General features: G+C 44.7%; 2 protein-coding genes across 4 annotated transcripts in view; both read left to right on the plus strand.

The window, feature by feature from the left end:
- Positions 1-18,609, plus strand: part of inpp5l (inositol polyphosphate-5-phosphatase L) — a 220,721-nt gene that overhangs the window by 149,499 nt on the left and 52,613 nt on the right. The window contains exon 16 of one of the 2 annotated variants that reach the window (XM_034169911.1): positions 415-786. The exons of the other annotated variant lie outside the window; for it this stretch is intronic. The gene's annotated coding sequence lies outside the window, so the exon portion shown is untranslated. Of the gene's footprint in view, positions 1-414; positions 787-18,609 lie in introns of those variants that run through there. 2 annotated transcript variants of the gene reach the window in all.
- Positions 440-18,609, plus strand: part of LOC117510274 (E3 ubiquitin-protein ligase NEURL3-like) — a 51,520-nt gene continuing 33,350 nt past the window's right edge. For both annotated transcript variants that reach the window (XM_034169914.1, XM_034169915.1), the window contains exon 1: positions 440-552. The gene's annotated coding sequence lies outside the window, so the exon portion shown is untranslated. The remainder of the gene's footprint in view (positions 553-18,609) is intronic.

An 18,609-nucleotide genomic window follows, 5' to 3' on the forward strand; every position in this document is an offset into this window, starting at 1 on the left:
AAACACCACACAAATGCAAAATGATGTCTGTTACATCATCCTTTGCTACACGAAGCAGATGACTGTTGGGACAAACATTGTATGTGTTTGCTGTTCCTCTGGAGCTCTGCAGTCATACAGTCCTGTGTTCTTTTGAAACTTTAAGGATATGGCAGTATGGCATCATATCACTGAGGAGTGCAGGGCAACAATAGCAACAAACTAATGGAAGTATATAATACCCCTCGCATGCACACACACACACAGACACACACACACACCTTCCTTTTTGGCTTTTGTTCACACAGTGATCAAAAAACATTAGAAAAAGTGAGAACGGGGCTTAAGTCAAATCAAGGAGTAATAGAAACACTTCATGTTTGACAAATACATCACTAAACATAATGGATATGTTTTGTGTGCATGTGCCTTCAGATCAAAGAGCTCAGTCATCACGTCTGCCACAGTGTCTACATCAGGGGGTTTGCAGCATTTTGGCTGCCCACCAGAACATCAAATCTGCCTGCTGCAGGTCTCGACTGAGCCACCAACACATATGATCCCACAGCTTAGGTGATTTCAGCAGCTCTCATGGATTTATGTATGGGACAGTTTTCCAGATTCTTCTGTCATTCTTCTGTTCTTCAGTCTCTTGAGGTTCAGGTACTGTGAGGATTCCTACTGCTGCTGTCTGTGCCGCAGATAATGGAAATACAGTATTTTGTGATACAATTAGAACAAACAACTGTCATTTATATCCAGTGAGTGTGTAAACATGACAAGGTTTTTTTGCACATCATGCAAAAAACAAAAACAAGACCACAAAAAGTAATAGTTCACTAACAGCTTTATATATATCCTGATAGGATTGTCTGGGTATTTTATGAATTCTAAATTGATGACATACCGTATTTTCCGGATTATAAATTGCTTATTTTTAAATGTTTTACTTATATGTCAAAAATATATTGCATCATCATAATATAAGATGTGCTAACACAATCTGCACGAGCCCCTACTCAGCGCTTGTTTGCACTTTGTGAGACAGCAGCAACTGCAATGGAGAGGAGGATGGCTAGGCTAAGATAAGGCTAACTGTATATTCGGTTATTCAAAAATTATTATTATTTTTGTTTTGTTTTGTTTTTTACATTTAGTGTGGTAAGCATGCACACATTTAGCTCCACACTGAAGTGGTTTGTGCATCTGGGCAGTTCTATTGATGTCTCCATATCTAAATGACAGACTTCATGTTTAAGGATGACTTCCACATAGCAACAGTGTAATTTTTGTCCACACTGATGTAAATACTCAAGAAACAGTACTTCAGTCATGAGAATTTTCCAGATTTTTTCCAAATTCTGGATTTTATAGGATGATCTGGGCCATTTCTAAGATCGATGCAAATCCGAGGAAATTATTATTTTTTTGTTATATGGTGGTGGTGTCACAGATCACAGCTGATCTGTGATCCATACAGACCCCCCAACCCTGTGGTTTGGCACACATATGAACTGCAGATGAATTGCAGAGTTTACATACGTGTGATTTTATGTCATGGTGACTTGTTTTTACAGTGATAACTGTATTTATTTTGATGCATTTGCGCTAAAATTAAATTACAGTCTGAGTGGAGTAGCTTCCAAATACTCCACTTCATTGATGGGCTGCAGAGTGTGGCTTCTCCACATTGATTTCCCCAAAACCAGCAATGATAAATTCTGTGTGCGCCCTGTTGATGAATAGATGAAAACTGATTCAATCCAAATCAGCCAGATAAAGGTGTTTTTTGATTAGTCAGTTCAACTTGATTCATTAAAAAGTACTCGCTTCTCCCGTGTTTGCTGCAGGGATCAGCACATAGCAATGTGTGTGTGTGTGTTTGTGTGTGTGTGTGTGTGTGTGTGTGTGTTTTAAGCACACAAACACACTGGTTTACTTTTAATATGCAATAGGTTTCTTTTAGATCATCAGCAGTGCACATCTGTCTCACTGTATATGCATATATGTAGTATGTATGTGTATATATGTATACATGTGTGTGTGTGTATGTATGTATATGTGTGCGTGTATATATATGTGTATATGTGTAGGGGTATGTATATGTATGTGTAGGTATAAATGTATGTATGTGTATATATATATGTATTGTATATTTATTTATGTGTTAGTGGGTATGTATATAGGTATATATGTGAGTGTGTATATGTGTGTGTATAAGTGTATATATGTATATAATGTGTGTGTATGTATGTACGTATACAGGTATATATGCACGGCCCAAGCAGAGGGTCACCCCCTAGAGCCTAGTCTGCTTGAGGTTCCTTCCTAAGAGGGAGTTTTTCCTCACCACAGTTGCCTAGTGCTTGCTCTGGGGGTCGGCAGGGTTAATATGGAGTGACTTGGGCCAAGTTTGCTGTATTTGGCGCTTTATATACTTATACATGAATTGAAATGTAATTGAATATTGAAATGTATGTCTGTGTTGATATGTAGTGTGTTGTGAATTTGTGTATATGTTGTTATGACTGTTATAATTGTTGGACTCATTCTAGCAGGGGTGGTCGTTGATAAGCTTTGCTTCTGCCCACACCCTTTCGGACTCACAGGCTTGTTTATATAACATTCATATTATTGGTATGTTTCTGTTCTTTCGGATTTGTGTGTGTGCCGAATAAATCCATTCATTCATTCACTGTGTGATAGTGCGGAGTCACTCGGCCGATAACAGAGATTAAAACCAATCAGCGCACCCACTGTCTCTTGTCTGTTCTGTCGCTCGCACACAGACTGTGCAGTCTTCGGGTACAGGGTTGAGAAAGGCTCCCCTCCCAAACCCCTCAAAAGGTCCACTTCTGAAGACATTTTGTGCATAATAATAAGAATATTAACCACATTCTGTTACTTTGAAAAAATAATATATTATTTAACAGTGTAATATATTATTGTTATTATTATTGACTTACTGTTTGTAATATTTCAGAATAAGGTAGTGCAGTTTGAACCATGTTGACATTGAAATGAAAATGGGCTTTGACTGATTTTGTCTGAACCCACGAAAGAGACTATTGTTATCAGAGGTGTCAAATCCAGCTTCAGAAAGTAAAACTCCAGCCACATATTTGTTCCATCTTCTCAGTAAACCATATGATTGTAATTAGCTCAGCATTTCAGGCAGGTGGATGATTAACTAACTAATTATTGAGATCATGTTGTGTGGGCCGCTGAAGAGGAGGTACTGCTGGCCCACCACCACCAGAGGGCGCCCTGCCTGGAGTGCGGGCTCCAGGCACCAGAGGGCGCCGCCGCCTCACGGGAGCAGCCTCGGTGACAGCTGTCACCCATCACCTGAGACAGCTGACGGCAATCACCAGTGGGGTATATCAGCAGGACGGCATTTCCACCTCATTGCCGAGATATCGTTTTTACCGGAGAGGTAACGTATTGACGCTAACAGAGTGTATCTTTTTTGGATTGAGCTAGTTATTTGGATTACTGTTCCAACGAGAGGTGGAGGTAACTTTCCTGCTGTTCGGAGTCCTGGGTGCAAACGCGCCCCCATCTGACTGTACTTTGTTTCCTCGCCAGCAGTACCAGGTCCGACACGCGGAGGCAGTGGCCACCTGGGAGTTCGGGACTTGGCGGCTCCAGTATTCCCGGGGTCCTGTGGCGGAGGAAGCCGTGTGGTTCCGGTCTTACCTTGGAGAGGCGTCTCCTATCTTCGAGCCTGCCCACACGACACTTTTGTGAATTGACTGTTGTCCATTTCTGTGATTGGTTGTATTCGTTGTGCACATTCACAACAGTAAAACGTTGTTATTTGACTTACTCCATTGTCCGTTCATTTGCGCCCCCTGTTGTGGGTCTGTGTTCCTACACTTTCCCAACAGATCACCTGTTTTAGGTGCACAGGTACAAGCAACACATGGGAGGGTTTTTACTTTCTCAAACCGGATTTGAGACCTCTGGTTGTTATATACTGAATGCACATGCTCAGTGGTGTGTAAATCTCACGCAACTAAAGGTGCCTTGACACTTGCATGAATTTGATCTGCGCACTTGCACACAATCTGTCGTGCAGGAGAGTAAACTTGTTGCAAACCGTTGTAAACTGTGTGCGGCTTTGTGCGAGTGCGCAAAGAAAATTTTCAAATGTTCAAAATCTCTGTTAGGCATTAATTAAGTGAACTTCATATGAACATTGCACAAACAATTAAAAAACACTGCGTGTGAGTGCAAGTGATTGCGTCAGCGCACTGCATCACAACGCGGCTCATTTGATCGTTTATAATGAGATGTTAAATCAGTCATAAATGTACTTTTACAGCTGCTCATAAGAAAGAATGAACATTCAACTGTTTTACCAAGCCATTAAAATATGAACATTACAAATAATTACCTTTTAGACTGTTCCAAATACATTCTCCAACTCATGAAGCGCACGAGAGAGAGAGGAATATAAAGCTCCAACTGAAACAGTCCTTTGTGATTCCGGAAGTGATTAGAGGTGCTTTCAACAGCCAAACTCTGAGAGAAAATGATTAATCCCCTACAAAATCATTATTTGGTATACACAGTGTCCAGCACACAAAGCGTGGCATCCAGCTGGGAACACAGCGGGTGGCATTGTCACGACGAAGTACACAGGAGTGCGGAGCCAAAATGTGTGCAAGTGTCAAGGCACCTTAAGTGTGAACTACCAGCTCTGCTGTTTGCGTGGGGAGCAAAGCGTTAAGTGCATATTTGTCCAAAACACGTCCGAGGAGTGGTTCTCCGGAGTGCAGGCTAAGGAGAACCTGACGCTATCCAGATGAATTGCCCCTCTAATACGTATACTTTGTTTTACTATAAAATCAAGAGGTCCTAAAAGAGCTACTTTGGAGAGATGAGGGCAAGTCGAGTTTCCCTGATATCTTCAAGTGCGGGGACAAAGTCCGAGACATGAGGTTAAGTTCAGCTGCTTACAGTGAAGATTTTTACGGTTTCCTAACCACCTGAAAAATATTGAGTTGCCGTTTTCTTTTCATGTCTGGCACAGTATGCTTGAATGTTTTTGATGAACAAATGGAACGTTGCATTTTTATAGCTTTCAACAACCTGCCTGAGAACACTCCATGATTGAAAGCTCTGCTGTTTTCTGTCTTTCCCCCAAAACATAGCTATCATTTGTGTGAAGCACATTTGAATCAAGATATTAAATGTAGTTTTTGTACACGCTGTTTTTATTGCTGTAATGTTGAATGATTTTCATGAATAAAGCTATGGATAAAAATGTACGCACAGTGAATACAAGATTACAGCTGCTGGCGCCAATGTTATCTATTGACAGTTACCTTATTGCGATTGTCACATCTGGGACATGTTTAAGTGACCTCTGTCCACCTTTCTTTGGGCAAGTTACAGACATTTGTCACAGCATTATCCATAGATTCAATCATGCCCCTGTAATTATGCAACAGCATGTATGTCTGAATTAAAAAGCTTTGTTCCCCATGGCATTCTACATGAGCGACTTGCAGAGTACTCATTGCGCATGCACCAAGCAATGTAACATTGGTCTGTTGAGCCTGCACAGCAGAGCTGGCTGAAATTCCACAGCTATGACCAAAAGACTGTGCAATCACATGTTCTCATGGTAAAAAATAACTCTTGGAAATCATTATCTGTGTTTTAAGGTGATTTCCATCTTGCTGGCAGTTTGCAGATTCTGTGAATGTAAAAAAATGTTTTTTATATACAGTGGTCCCTCGCTATAACGCGGTTCACCTTTCGCGGCCTCGCAGTTTTGCGGATTTTTTTTAGTGCAATTTTGCATGCTTTTTTTTAACAGCGCATTGTGTTCTGCGTCCTTATCAGGTGGGCCGGTCGCGGCACCGGTCGGCATCACCGTGATTGCTCTCACTGCCTCCGATGCGCTTACTGAGTCTGCGGGCTCGGTAAATGTAGCAGCGGGCCACTCACACCGCCCTCCTGTCTTTTGTGTGGAGCTGCGCCAAATCTGGCAACAGGTCCAGAGATTATGCTCGCTGTTTTGATGCAGATGTTGACCGCAGCTGCAGAGCTCCGTGGCCACCGAGAGAGGACTTGGATTCTTTGCAGGTCCCACATCCGTACCTCCGGAGGCAGTGAGTGAAAGGAGAGTTCTGCGTGTGTCTGTTTATAATCTTCTCGCCCAGAAGAAAAAAGAGAGTGTTTACACAGGAGAGAAAAGTGAGAAAATGTTAATGCCTGTTTGAGAAAAGTGTATAAAGTGTGTAGTGAGGGGTTTTACAGCCTTAAAACATCTATAACTAGAAGCACTCAGAGAGTGCAAACCTCCGCCAAGGCCATGGGGTCACTGACGCCATAACATCTACACGCCGTGGAATCATTGAACCTAAAAAAGTCTAACAATGATGTTTGCTCAGTAGTAAAAAAGTTTCCTCTGCTGTGACTGGATAGCATGTATCCTTAACGCTTGGCATGACAGTTTATTGCAACTTGCACCTTTCCCAGAAGCTACTGTCATCTGAGCACTGATACTGATATTGCATGTGCTTATAGACAAAAACAAATAAGAGACAAAATTCAATTTATTATTCAACTAAACTGCAAATATATGAATTTTTTAACATTTATGAAACACTTCTTTAAACAAGGCCATAGGGTCACTGATCCTAAAGAGATTCCCCTCCTTGGCACAGTGATCTATTTATTTTTGTCTCTTTCTCTAAAATTGTATATAATAATCATTAGATTATTAATATATAAACAAAAATAAATTTAAGAAATATTCCAATTTGAAAACAAATGCACCCGAACGTGATGACAGCTGCAACTGCTTAATGCTAACTTTTAACATTGAAAATGCCATAGACATGCTAATGCGTTAGCATCGGGATCCGGAACGTGATCCGGATCACCGCTTGTTCCTCTTGTCATTTCCAATCACTCCACAAAATTTCAACAAAAATAAATTTAAGAAATATTACAATTTGAAAACATGCACCCGAACGTGATGACAGCTGCAACTGCTTAATGCTAACTTTTAACATTGAAAATGCCATAGACATGCTAACACGTTAGCATCGGGATCCGGATCGTGACCCGGATCACCACTAAAATTTAATCACTTGTTCCTCTTGTCATTTCCAACCACTCCACAAAATTTCATCAAAATCCGTTCAAAACGTTTTGAGTTATCCTGCTGACAGACAGACAAACAAACAAACGCGACCGAAAACATAACCTCCTTGGCGTAGGTAAAAATAAATGTAAGAAATATTACAATTTGAAAACAAATGCACCTGAACGTGATGACAGCTGCAACTGCTTAATGCTAACTTTTAACATTGAAAATGCCATAGACATGCTAACGCATTAGCATCGGGATCTGGATCATGATCCGGATCACCACTAAAATTTAATCACTTGTTTCTCTTGTCATTTCCAACCACTCCACAAAATTTCAACAAAAATACATTTAAGAAATATTACAATTTGAAAACAAATGTTATTGTATAAAAACGATTTTTCGGTAATGGCGGTTTTCTTCTGGATCTAGCTCCATAACATTTGAAGCTACATCAAATCTGATGACATCTTACTGAATCAGTACAACCTTACCAACTCCTAGAGCAAGCACACAGGCGACAGTGGTAAGAAAAACTCCCTTTGATGATTTGAGGAAGAAACCTCAAGCAGACCAGACTCAAAGGGGTGACCCTCTGCTTGGGCCATGCTACCGACACAACTGACAAAACGAATATACAGGAAATTTGGGAGTGCATGCCGGTGCACAGGACGGGAGGCTTGCTGAAGAAGACACCACTTCCATCTCTGGATGGAGTCACACCTCAAACAGAGAAAAAACAGAATCAGGCATCAGAAAGACAACAAATACAACCCAATTCCAATGAAATTGGGACGTTGGGTAAAATACAAATAACAGAATATAATGATTTGCAAATCCTCTTCAACCTATATTGAATTGAATACACCACAAAGACAAGATATTTAATGTTCAAACTGATAAACTTTGTTTTTGTGCAAATATTTGCTCATTTTAATATGGATGCCTGCAACACATTTCAAAAAAGCTGGAGCGGGGCAACAAAAGACAGGGAAAGTTGATGAATGCTCAAAGAACACCTGTTTGGAACATTCCACAGGTGAACAGGTTAATTGGAAACAGGTGAGTGTCATGATTGGGTATAAAAGGAGCATCACCAAAAGGCTCAGTCGTTCACAAGCAAAGATGGGGCGAGGATCACCACTTTGTAAACAACTGTGTGAAAAAATAGTCCAGTAGTTTAAGAACAATGTTTCTCAACCTTCAGTTGCAAGGAATTTAGGGATTCCATCATCTGCAGTCCATAATATAATCAGAAGATTCAGAGAATCTGGAGAACTTTCTACACATAAGCGGCAAGGCCGAAAACCAACATTGAATGCCCGTGACCTTTGATCCCTCAGGCGGCACTGCATTAAAAACCGACATCATTGTGTAAAGGATCTTACCGCGTGCGCTCAGGAACACTTCAGAAAACCATTGTCAGTTAACACAGTTTGTTGCTACATCTACAAGTGCAAGTTAAAACTCTACCATGCAAAGCGAAAGCCATACATCAACAACATCCAGAAATACCACCGCCTTCTCTGGACCTGAGCTCATTAGAAATGGACAGACGCAAAGTGGAAAAGTGTGCTGTGGTCTGATGAGTCCACATTTCAAATTGTTTTTGGAAATCATGGACGTTGTGATCTCCGCACAAAAGAGGAAAAAGACCATCCAGATTGTTACCAGCGCAAAGTTGAAAAGCCAGCATCTGTGATGGTATGTGGGTATGTTAGTGCCCATGACATGGGCAACTTACACATCTGTGATGGCACCATCAATGCTGAAAGGTACATCTAGGTTTTGGAGCAACACTTGCTGCCATCCAAGCAACGTCTTTTTCAGGGACGTCCCTGCTTACTGTTGTTAGAAGGTGATGTAACACAGTGGTAGACATACTTTTTTGAAATGTGTTGCAGGCAACCATTTCAAAATGAGCAAATACTTGTTTGCACATATCTTGTCTTTGTGGTGTATTCAATTGAATATACTGTAGGTTGAAGAGGATTTGCAAATCATTGTATTCTGTTTTTATTTACATTTTACACAACGTCCCAACTTCATTGGAATTGGGGATGTAACGGACAGGAACTGACGTGATTTTATTAGGGTTTATAAACGTTTTTGACCGTTCGGCTTTACTTACTATGCCAGCAACAAAAACATTAGTGGTCTAAAAGTTAGCAAAACTAAATTTAGCAGAAGCTAATTGGTCTGTTGATGGTTTTCAAAGTTAGCTGAAAAGCTAATACGCTAACAAAGAAGTTATCCTACCTAATCAGCAGTTAGCGGATTAGTGGAACTGTGCCCATCACTGGTAACATACTGTGCCAGTATGCTAGTCATACAAAAGGAAAAATAAGTGTGTCTTAAGTCTAGACTTGAAAGTCTCTGTAGAATCTGACTGTTTTATTGATGCAGGGAGATCATTCCACAGAACAGGGGCACAATAAGAGAAGGCTTTGTGATCTGCAGACTTTTTATTCACCCTAGGGACTCAAAGTAGTCCTGCACCCTGAGAATGTAGAGCCTGGGCCGTTACGTAGGGTTTAAGTGGGTCAGCTAAGTTGGGAGGTACCAGTCCATGAACAATTTTATAGGTTAGTAACAGAACCTTAAAATCTGATTTCACAGGGACAGGAACCCAGTGAAGAGATGCCAAAATGGGTGTAATTTGGTCAAACTTTCTGCTTCCTGTTAAAAGTCTGGAAGAATTATTTTGAACCAGTTGGAGACCCCTAATGCTGGACTGCGGTAAACCAGAAAATAGAACATTGCAGTAGTCCAATCTAGAAGAAACAAATGCATGAATCAGGGTCTCAGCATCAGCCATAGACAGGATGGGACGAATCTTTGCTATTTTTCGCAGGTGGAAGAACGCAGTCCTTCTAATATCTCTAATGTGGACGTCAACGGACAACGTAGGATCAAAAATTACCCCAAGGTTCCTCACTTTGTCAGTGTGATGTATGACACACGAGCCTAGTAAAATCAGTTAAATATTTCCACCTTTGTTGTGTTAGTGTAAGACCCTTTGATTAAACCAGTTAGTTTTAATCACAGACTTTGACAGGTTGTTAGAGACCTTTAGAACATTGGCCTAGAAAGTGAAGCACAAGAATTTAGTTCAGCATGGTTGCCGCTGCACAGCTTGAAGCTGCGAGTGACTGAACACACAACATCACGTTGAACTTGATGAATATTATTGGATTTTGTTGTAAATACTGTAGAGCTGCAGTGATTAATCATTTTGAGTTGTTGCTGTTTTTTATTTAAATAAAAGTCTTCTTTTCTCTTATTTCAACTTCTCAACTGTGAATATTTTCTGGTTTCATTACTTCTTTCTTTACTTCTATATGACAATAAACATGAACGTCTTGGAGTTGTTCACAAAAGACATTTGAGGAAATTACCTTGGCTGATTGACATTTTAATAAAAATGAATTTAAACATGCTTTGTGACGTATGTGAACACGAGTGAAGTCATTCATGCAACCAATGGAGATCAACCAACATGCAGTGACTTTAGCAATCGAGCTGAAATGAGCTGACACTGTTCTCTGCTTGTTTGTTTTTCTTTGTTTTGCTCCTCAAAGTCCTGGCATTGTCGTTGTCGTGGGCACTGTCTTTGTGTCTCTTGCTGTCATGATTGTTGTCGTTATTGTTTCATGGTGCTGTTTTGTGTTGCCTCCTTAATCTTTGTTACTTCAAAAGGGATCAGAAATTTGCTGTTGCAGTGTTGAAACTTCTATGCGTATTTTAATGTTTGTTTTTTTTAGGTGGAGTTGATTTGTCATTTACTATTTTTCACTTTGTGTCTTAAGGCCCGATCCCACAGGCATTTAGGAAGATTTGCGTATGAATTCCACACAAAAATGGTTTATATTCGCTAAACATCCGCAATATCCGTGAAACATGCTTGTATGAGTTTGCCGACGTCCACAATTATCCGCAGAGGCACGTTTTTCCATTGCCAGGATTTTTGAGCTGCACAAAGTTTTGGTTGCAGATGACATCTGCCTTACATACGCAATACATACTCAACACATACTAAATATGCGCTGTATATCCGGCGTTATCTGCTGATATCCGCAACTGACGGGGTATTGCGGCTTGGCAGCGGACTGGGACAGTGTGTAAAATGGATATATAGCATGCCTATCACATCCATATCACAAAGTAAAATACGCTGTAGCAACTGCATACAGATTGGCTATGAATAAAGCGTTTGGATTACGTCTGCTTTGCATCTGATTTGCGGACAATTTGCGAATGCATAACAAACACTTCACGTAAACCCTAAGTACTATATAAATGTGGTAGAAATCGACATACTTGCCAGTCATTGACAGTACAGCTGTGGAGACATACAGATGTAGTTATGGATCCCCAAAGATGTAGTGTGATAGTTGCTGCCATCCAACAACATACCAATCAACTTGTCCAAGTCCAGCAATTGCTCCAGAGGCTGTGGTGTTGGTGTGAATAGTGATGCTGATTGGCTCGAGTGCGCTTCTTTTATGACCGCAATGCCGATGCCGTGCATGCACAATACAACCGATGTTTCTGCGCAATGCATTCTCAATACATCCGTAATACTTCCATGATAATCGCAATGCGTCCGATCTGTTTCCTCAATACATGCGTGATACATCCGTGATTGTTTGTCATATATTCACTATACATTATTAATATATCTGTAATTCATACTGAGGAATTTGTCATTTTTGGCCAATTTTGTTGCGGACGACAACGAATGCCCGAAATTTGTATCCTCAATTCATGTGCAATTAATCCTCTCCCCAGTGGAACCAGGCCTTTAGGGTTTTTCTGTGATTCTGGAATACAGCAGTAATCCTGTGTAATGCAAGTGGATATATAAAAGGTAGTTAATGTGATTTTGCACAATATGACCCTTTTAATAATGATATAATTGAACATTAAAAACAGGATGAAAAAACCATCATAGAGCAAATATTTTTACACAGTTTTACAGTTTAAGAGGGCTGTGTGTAATTAGTGATGCTTCAGGTTTAAATGTCCATTTCAGTGCAAAGGTCACCAGGAGCACATTTTAGATATTTCCATGACTGTTAAGTCTAAACGAAGTTATTAGAAAGGTCATTAACAGGCATTTGTGTTGTGAAAGTGTCGTGACACAGACCCACAACAGGGGGCGTTAATGAACGGACAATGGATAAGCCAAAAAGTAACAATTTAATGTTGTGAATCGCACAACAACGTACAGACAATAACAATATGGTGGACTGTCAATCATACACCAGGTGACGTGTGGGCAGGCTCGACGATAGAAGACGCCTGGAGAGAGAAGAGCTGGATCCCCACACAGCTTCCAACACCAACGGAGCTGAAGAACACCGGAGCCGCCAAGCCTTGCGCCCCAGGTGGCCGCTGTCTTCAGCAGTCAGACCCGGTACTGCTGGCAGAGAACAGAGACAGTCCAGATGAGTGTGAGTTCGCACACTCAGTAATCCCACAGTCTGTATTAAGTAAAGGAGGGAAAACCTCCACCTCCAATCACACACACTCGTGCAGTTCCTGGTCAACCACTTATCTGGGTTGGGGTGTGAGGCGAAGCCGTCGCTGTCACACCAAACGCCAATCCCTCAGATAAGGACACACTCCAGGAAAACGGCTGCAACAGAAGTTCAGGTTATTACACACAAAGTGTCAGTCAGCAGAGAAATTACCTGAATGGTAGTTGATTTCTCGGCGAGGAGGTGGAGTTGCAGTCCGGTCTTTGTAGTGGTGGTGATGGGTGACAGCTTGTGTTGATTGATGACAGCTGTCACCTCCAGCAAAGCCGACGCCCTCTCGTGCTTGAAGCCCGCACTTCAAGCAGGGCGCCATCTTGTGGTGGTGGGCCAGCAGTACCTCCTCTTCAGCGGCCCACACAACAGGACCCCCCCCTCAACGGGCGCCTCCTGGCGCCCAACCAGGCTTGTCCGGGTGCCGCCGGTAGAAGTCGGCCAGGAGGGCCGGGTCCAGGATGAAGCTCCTCTTCACCCAGGAGCGTTCTTCGGGTCCATACCCCTCCCAGTCCACCAAATACTGGAACCCCCGGCCCTTCCGACGGACGTCCAGGAGCCGGCGCACGGTCCAAGCCGGCTCCCCGTCGATGATCCGGGCAGGAGGCGGCGCCGGTCCGGGGGCACAGAGGGGTGACACGTGGTGAGGTTTGATGTGGGACACATGGAAAACCGGGTGGATCCGCAGTGAAGCTGGCAGCTTCAGCTTCACTGCGGCTGGACTGAGGACCTTGAGGATAGGGAAAGGTCCGATGTATCTGTCCTTCAACTTTTGGGATTCCACTTGCAGGGGAATGTCCTTTGTAGAAAGCCAAACCTCCTGCCCAGGCTGGTACGCAGGGGCCGGGGCACGCCAGCGGTCTGCATGGTTCTTGGCCCTCGTCCGGGCTTTGAGCAGGGCAGAGCGGGCGGTACGCCACACCTGACGGCACCTTCTCAGATGGGCCTGGACCGAGGGCACCCCGACCTCTCCCTCCACTAGCGGGAACAATGGGGGCTGGTACCCCAAACACACTTCAAATGGGGAGAGGCCGGTGGCAGACGAGACTTGGCTATTATGAGCGCACTCGATCCAGGCCAGATGGTCACTCCAGGCCATCGGGTGCGCGGAGGTCACGCAACGGAGGGCCTGCTCCAGTTCCTGGTTTGTCCGCTCTGCCTGCCCGTTCGTCTGGGGGTGGTACCCAGATGAGAGACTGACGGTAGCCCCCAGTTCCCTACAGAAACTCCTCCAGACCTGGGAGGAGAACTGAGGACCACGATCCGAGACAATGTCTGATGGAATCCCATGCAGACGCACGACGTGGTGGACCAGGAGGTCTGCAGTCTCCTGGGCCGTCGGGAGCTTCGGGAGGGCCACGAAGTGGGCCGCCTTGGAAAACCGGTCCACTATCGTTAGGATGGTGGTGTTTCCCTGGGACGGCGGGAGGCCCGTGACAAAGTCCAGGCCGATATGAGACCAGGGGCGACGAGGCACTGGCAGAGGCTGGAGGAGGCCTTGGGCCTTATGATGGTCAGCTTTGCCCCTGGCGCAGGTGGTGCAGGCCTGGACATACTCCCGGACGTCGGCTTCCATAGACACCAGAAGCGCTGCCGGACCACTGCCACGGTTCTTCGCACCCCTGGGTGACAGGAGAGCTTGGAACCATGACAGAAGTCAAGGACCGCAGCCCTGGCCTCTGGTGGGACGTACAGTTTGTTCTTCGGACCGGTCCCCGGGTCCGGGCTCCATGTCAGGGCCTCCCGGACGGTCTTCTCCACGTCCCAGGTAAGGGCGGCCACGACAGTGGACTTGGGGATGATGGTGTCAGGGGGGGTCTGACAGCTCAGTCTTGACCTCCTCTTCGTGCACCCGGGACAGGGCATCAGATCGTTGGTTCTTTGTCCCGGGGCGGTAGGTGATCCGGAAGTCAAAACGCCCGAAGAACAGCGACCAGCAGGCTTGCCTGGGGTTCAGACGCTTCGCGGTCCGGATGTACTCCAGGTTCCGATGGTCCGTGAAAACTGTAAATGGTACCGACGCTCCCTCCAACAGGTGTCTCCACTCTTCAAGAGCCTCCTTCACTGCAAGAAGTTCCCGATTGCCGACGTCATAGTTCCGTTCAGCTGGGGTCAACCTGCGGGAAAAGTAGGCACATGGATGGAGAACCTTGTCGGACTCCCCGCTCTGGGATAGCACGGCTTCTATCCCTGAGTCAGAGGCATCCACTTCAACAACAAACTGGCGCTTGGGATCGGGCTGCACCAGAACTGGTGCAGTTGAGAACCGGCGTTTAACTCCCTAAACGCGGCTTCGCACCGATCCGACCAGGTGAAGGGGACTTTTGTGGAGGTCAGGGCTGTCAGGGGGCTAACTACCTGACTGTAGCCCTTGATGAACCTCCGGTAGAAATTTGCAAAACCGAGGAACTGTTGTAGTTTTCTACGGTTCGTTGGTTGGGGCCAATCTCTCCCCGCCGCAACCTTGGCCGGATCAGGGGTGACGGAGTTGGAGGAGATGATGAACCCCAAGAAGGACAAAGAAGAGCGGTGGAACTCACACTTCTCGCCCTTCACAAACAGCCGGTTCTCCAACAACCGCTGTAGGACCTGACGTACATGCTTAACATGGGTCTCAGGATCCGGAGAAAAAATGAGTATATCGTCTAGATATACGAAGACAAACCGATGCAGGAAGTCCCGCAAGACGTCATTAACCAATGCTTGGAACGTCGCGGGCGCATTGGTGAGGCCGAACGGCATGACCAGGTACTCAAAGTGACCTAACGGGGTGTTAAATGCCGTCTTCCACTCGTCTCCCTCCCGGATCCGAACCAGGTGATAAGCATTCCTAAGATCCAATTTCGTGAAAATTTGGGCTCCATGCAGGGGCGTGAACACTGAATCCAACAGAGGTAATGGGTATCGGTTACGAACCGTGATCTCGTTCAGCCCTCTGTAATCAATGCATGGACGGAGTCCGCCGTCCTTCTTGCCCACAAAAAAGAAACCAGCACCCATCGGGGAGGTGGAGTTCCGGATCAACCCGGCAGCTAACGAGTCCCGGATGTAGGTCTGCATTGATTCGCGTTCCGGACGTGAGAGGTTGTACAGCCTGCTGGACGGGTACTCAGCGCCCGGTATCAAATCAATGGCACAATCGTACGGACGGTGCGGGGGCAGCGTGAGTGCCAGATCCTTGCTGAAGACGTCAGCAAGGTCGTGGTACTCGGCTGGCACCGCCGCCAGATTGGGGGGGACTAAAACCTCCTCCTTAGCTGTCACACCGGGTCGAACCGAGGATCCTAAACACTCCCGGTGGCAGGTTTCGCTCCACTGAACCACAACCCCAGACGGCCAATCAATCCGGGGATTGTGTTTTAACACCCATGGAAAACCCAATATCACTCGGGAGGTAGAAGGTGTTACATAAAACACAATCTCCTCCCTGTGATTCCCAGACACCACCAATGTCACTGGCTGAGTCTGGTATGTGATTAGTGGAAGAAGGGTGCCATCTAGTGCCCGCACCGACAATGGTGACGGTAAGGCCACTAGAGGGAGCCCAACCTCCTTTGCCCATCTGCCATCCAGCAGATTTCCCTCCGACCCCGTGTCCACCAGTGCTGGGGCGTGAAGGGTTAAATCCTCACTCAGGATCGTGACTGGGATTCGTGCAGATTTACGGGGTCTCCCCGCGTGGGTATTGTGACCCACCCTTAGCCCAGTCTCTAAGGACGAGTGCTGCTGTTTTGATCGTTTGGGGCATTCTCTCTGTGTGTGCTCAGTAGAGCTACAGAGAAAACACTCTCCACGGATCAGCCTCCTTTGTCTCTGATCTGATCGTTTTTTGGCCCTGCTCGTTGTTGGGTATTTTCGCCTCCAAACATTCTTAAAACCTTGATAAGACAAACAGAGTCAAGAAACACCAGTGAGCCAGAAAGTCAAATTTATCTCGCGCGGAGTGCAGTCAGGCTGTACACCAAAGCTACACTAAAGTCTGGCCTGCGCTCCTGCTCTTTTATTTAGGACTTCCCTACATACATGGGCGGTACAGCTCCTAAGGGGAGGAGTGATAGCGCGTGAGCTGTTGCCGCAGAACCGCTGATTGCACAATACATTCAGGACTTTCAGAACCTTTTTAATCTTGGGCTCGATTAAGATGTGTTTAAGACATCCAACGATTAATCACACTTCTTCTGACACAAGGACTAATGTATCATAATCACACTGTGGTTGGAACATTCAATTCTCTATTCTTTATCTCACTGCTCCGCTTATGGCTGCATTCTGCCTGGGTCATCTTCACATGTCCTGAAAAAGAGCTTAGCGTGCACACAGAGATACCACAACTTGCAGAAGCACGTCATGTCACATATCTTAAGTAACCTTCACCCATCACATCAGTACAGTACACTTTATCAGAGCAGAGAGAACTACATTCTACCAGAGCAGAGAACACAAAACATGCATGATAAAATAAAACAGTGTATCTACAGAATAACTCCAACATTCCCCTCTGTTTATCATGCATTCCAACGGTATTACATCTTCACCTAAAAGTAAACAATTGTTACTAAGCAACCACTTCTTATTCAGATTTTCAGCTGCAATTTTCAGGCACCACAGACTTTAGGTGCGTCAACAAGTCCTTGGCTAAAATGGGAATGGCTTTTACTGGGAGGAGTAGGGACACTAAAGCACAGTAGCCTGACACATTCCTAGGCAATCTGTCAAAAATTCTATTATCTCCACACCACCACCACACGTCACTTCGGCTGACTGGTATAAATGAACCGTTTTTCTGTATTATTCGACTACACCACTTGTCTTATTACATTTTCAGCTAAAGCTTCATAGGCTAAGAGTGTGTTAACTCATCACGTCAACAGTTCAAGCTTGAACTGGAGTTGTGAGCTTTTCAATATCATCATAATTCTCAGTACAGTCATTATAGTTTTCTCCACTAAGGTCTGACTGTTTCAATGCTTGATATCTTGGCATAGTTTGTTGGAAGGCCAGATTACACTGTACAAATGTATTTGACACCATTTTGCCAACCATTGTTTTGATATAAGGGATCACACAACACATGCAAAGTCCAATCAGAATTAGGACTATAATAACTGGTGTCACCATTTTCAATAGTAACTGCCAACATGGTCCTGAAGTCAACCAGGACCAGGGATTCCACCGGTTCACGGCTAGGGTGTCTTTATGCATTGCATCACGAAGTTTATTCAGCTCTTCCAATGCGTCCTGCATATCCACTGAATGAATGGAGTCTGGGATGAAAGTACAGCATGTTGTGTTCAGCAGAACACAAACTCCTCCCTGTGAACCAGTAAGCAAGTCTAAAACCATGCGATTTTGCATCACCATGGTACGTAAAGCATCTATTTCAGTGTTTTGAGCTGCTACTATTTTTTCAGTTACATTCATGAACAGACCCAATCTGTTGTATGGCTGGGGGGGCCTGGCTGCTGGTTTGTTTGCCTTTTGTGTTTCCTCCCAGGTGGCGTGCATTTGGGACTGAGTGGCTGTGTTGCTGAGGCTGTTAGGACTTCACCCTGATCACCTGCGACTCGTCAGGACTCACAGCTGAGGTGCATCTGGAGGGATTGGAGTATGTTGGCATTTAAGACTGGAGTGCACAGTGTGCATTTGCCAGAGACTCGACCTTGTGACCAGACGGGTGAGATCGTCGTCTCGGGAGCCATCTCATCAGCAGCGGACGCTGAGAATGTCCAGGTTTGATGCACGGTCTGTGAAAGAGGAGAGGGTGAGGTCTCACGCTCGTCAGCACACTTCCTGAGGTACGTTGGATTTTGTGACTAACAGTTATATAGTCAGTAAATGTGGTGTCCCTCACACCTTATTGTATTGAGCTGTATGTTAGTCATGTATCAGCTTCCACTGCGGTGGTGATTTGTGAACGGGATGTTCCATGCCTGCAGGTTGGAAGCTGATCAGTAATCAAGCCAGGAAGTGTTTGCTGTTTGTACA

The sequence above is a fragment of the Thalassophryne amazonica genome, chromosome 5 (assembly GCF_902500255.1).
Source record: "Thalassophryne amazonica chromosome 5, fThaAma1.1, whole genome shotgun sequence".
Lineage (NCBI taxonomy): Eukaryota > Metazoa > Chordata > Actinopteri > Batrachoidiformes > Batrachoididae > Thalassophryne > Thalassophryne amazonica.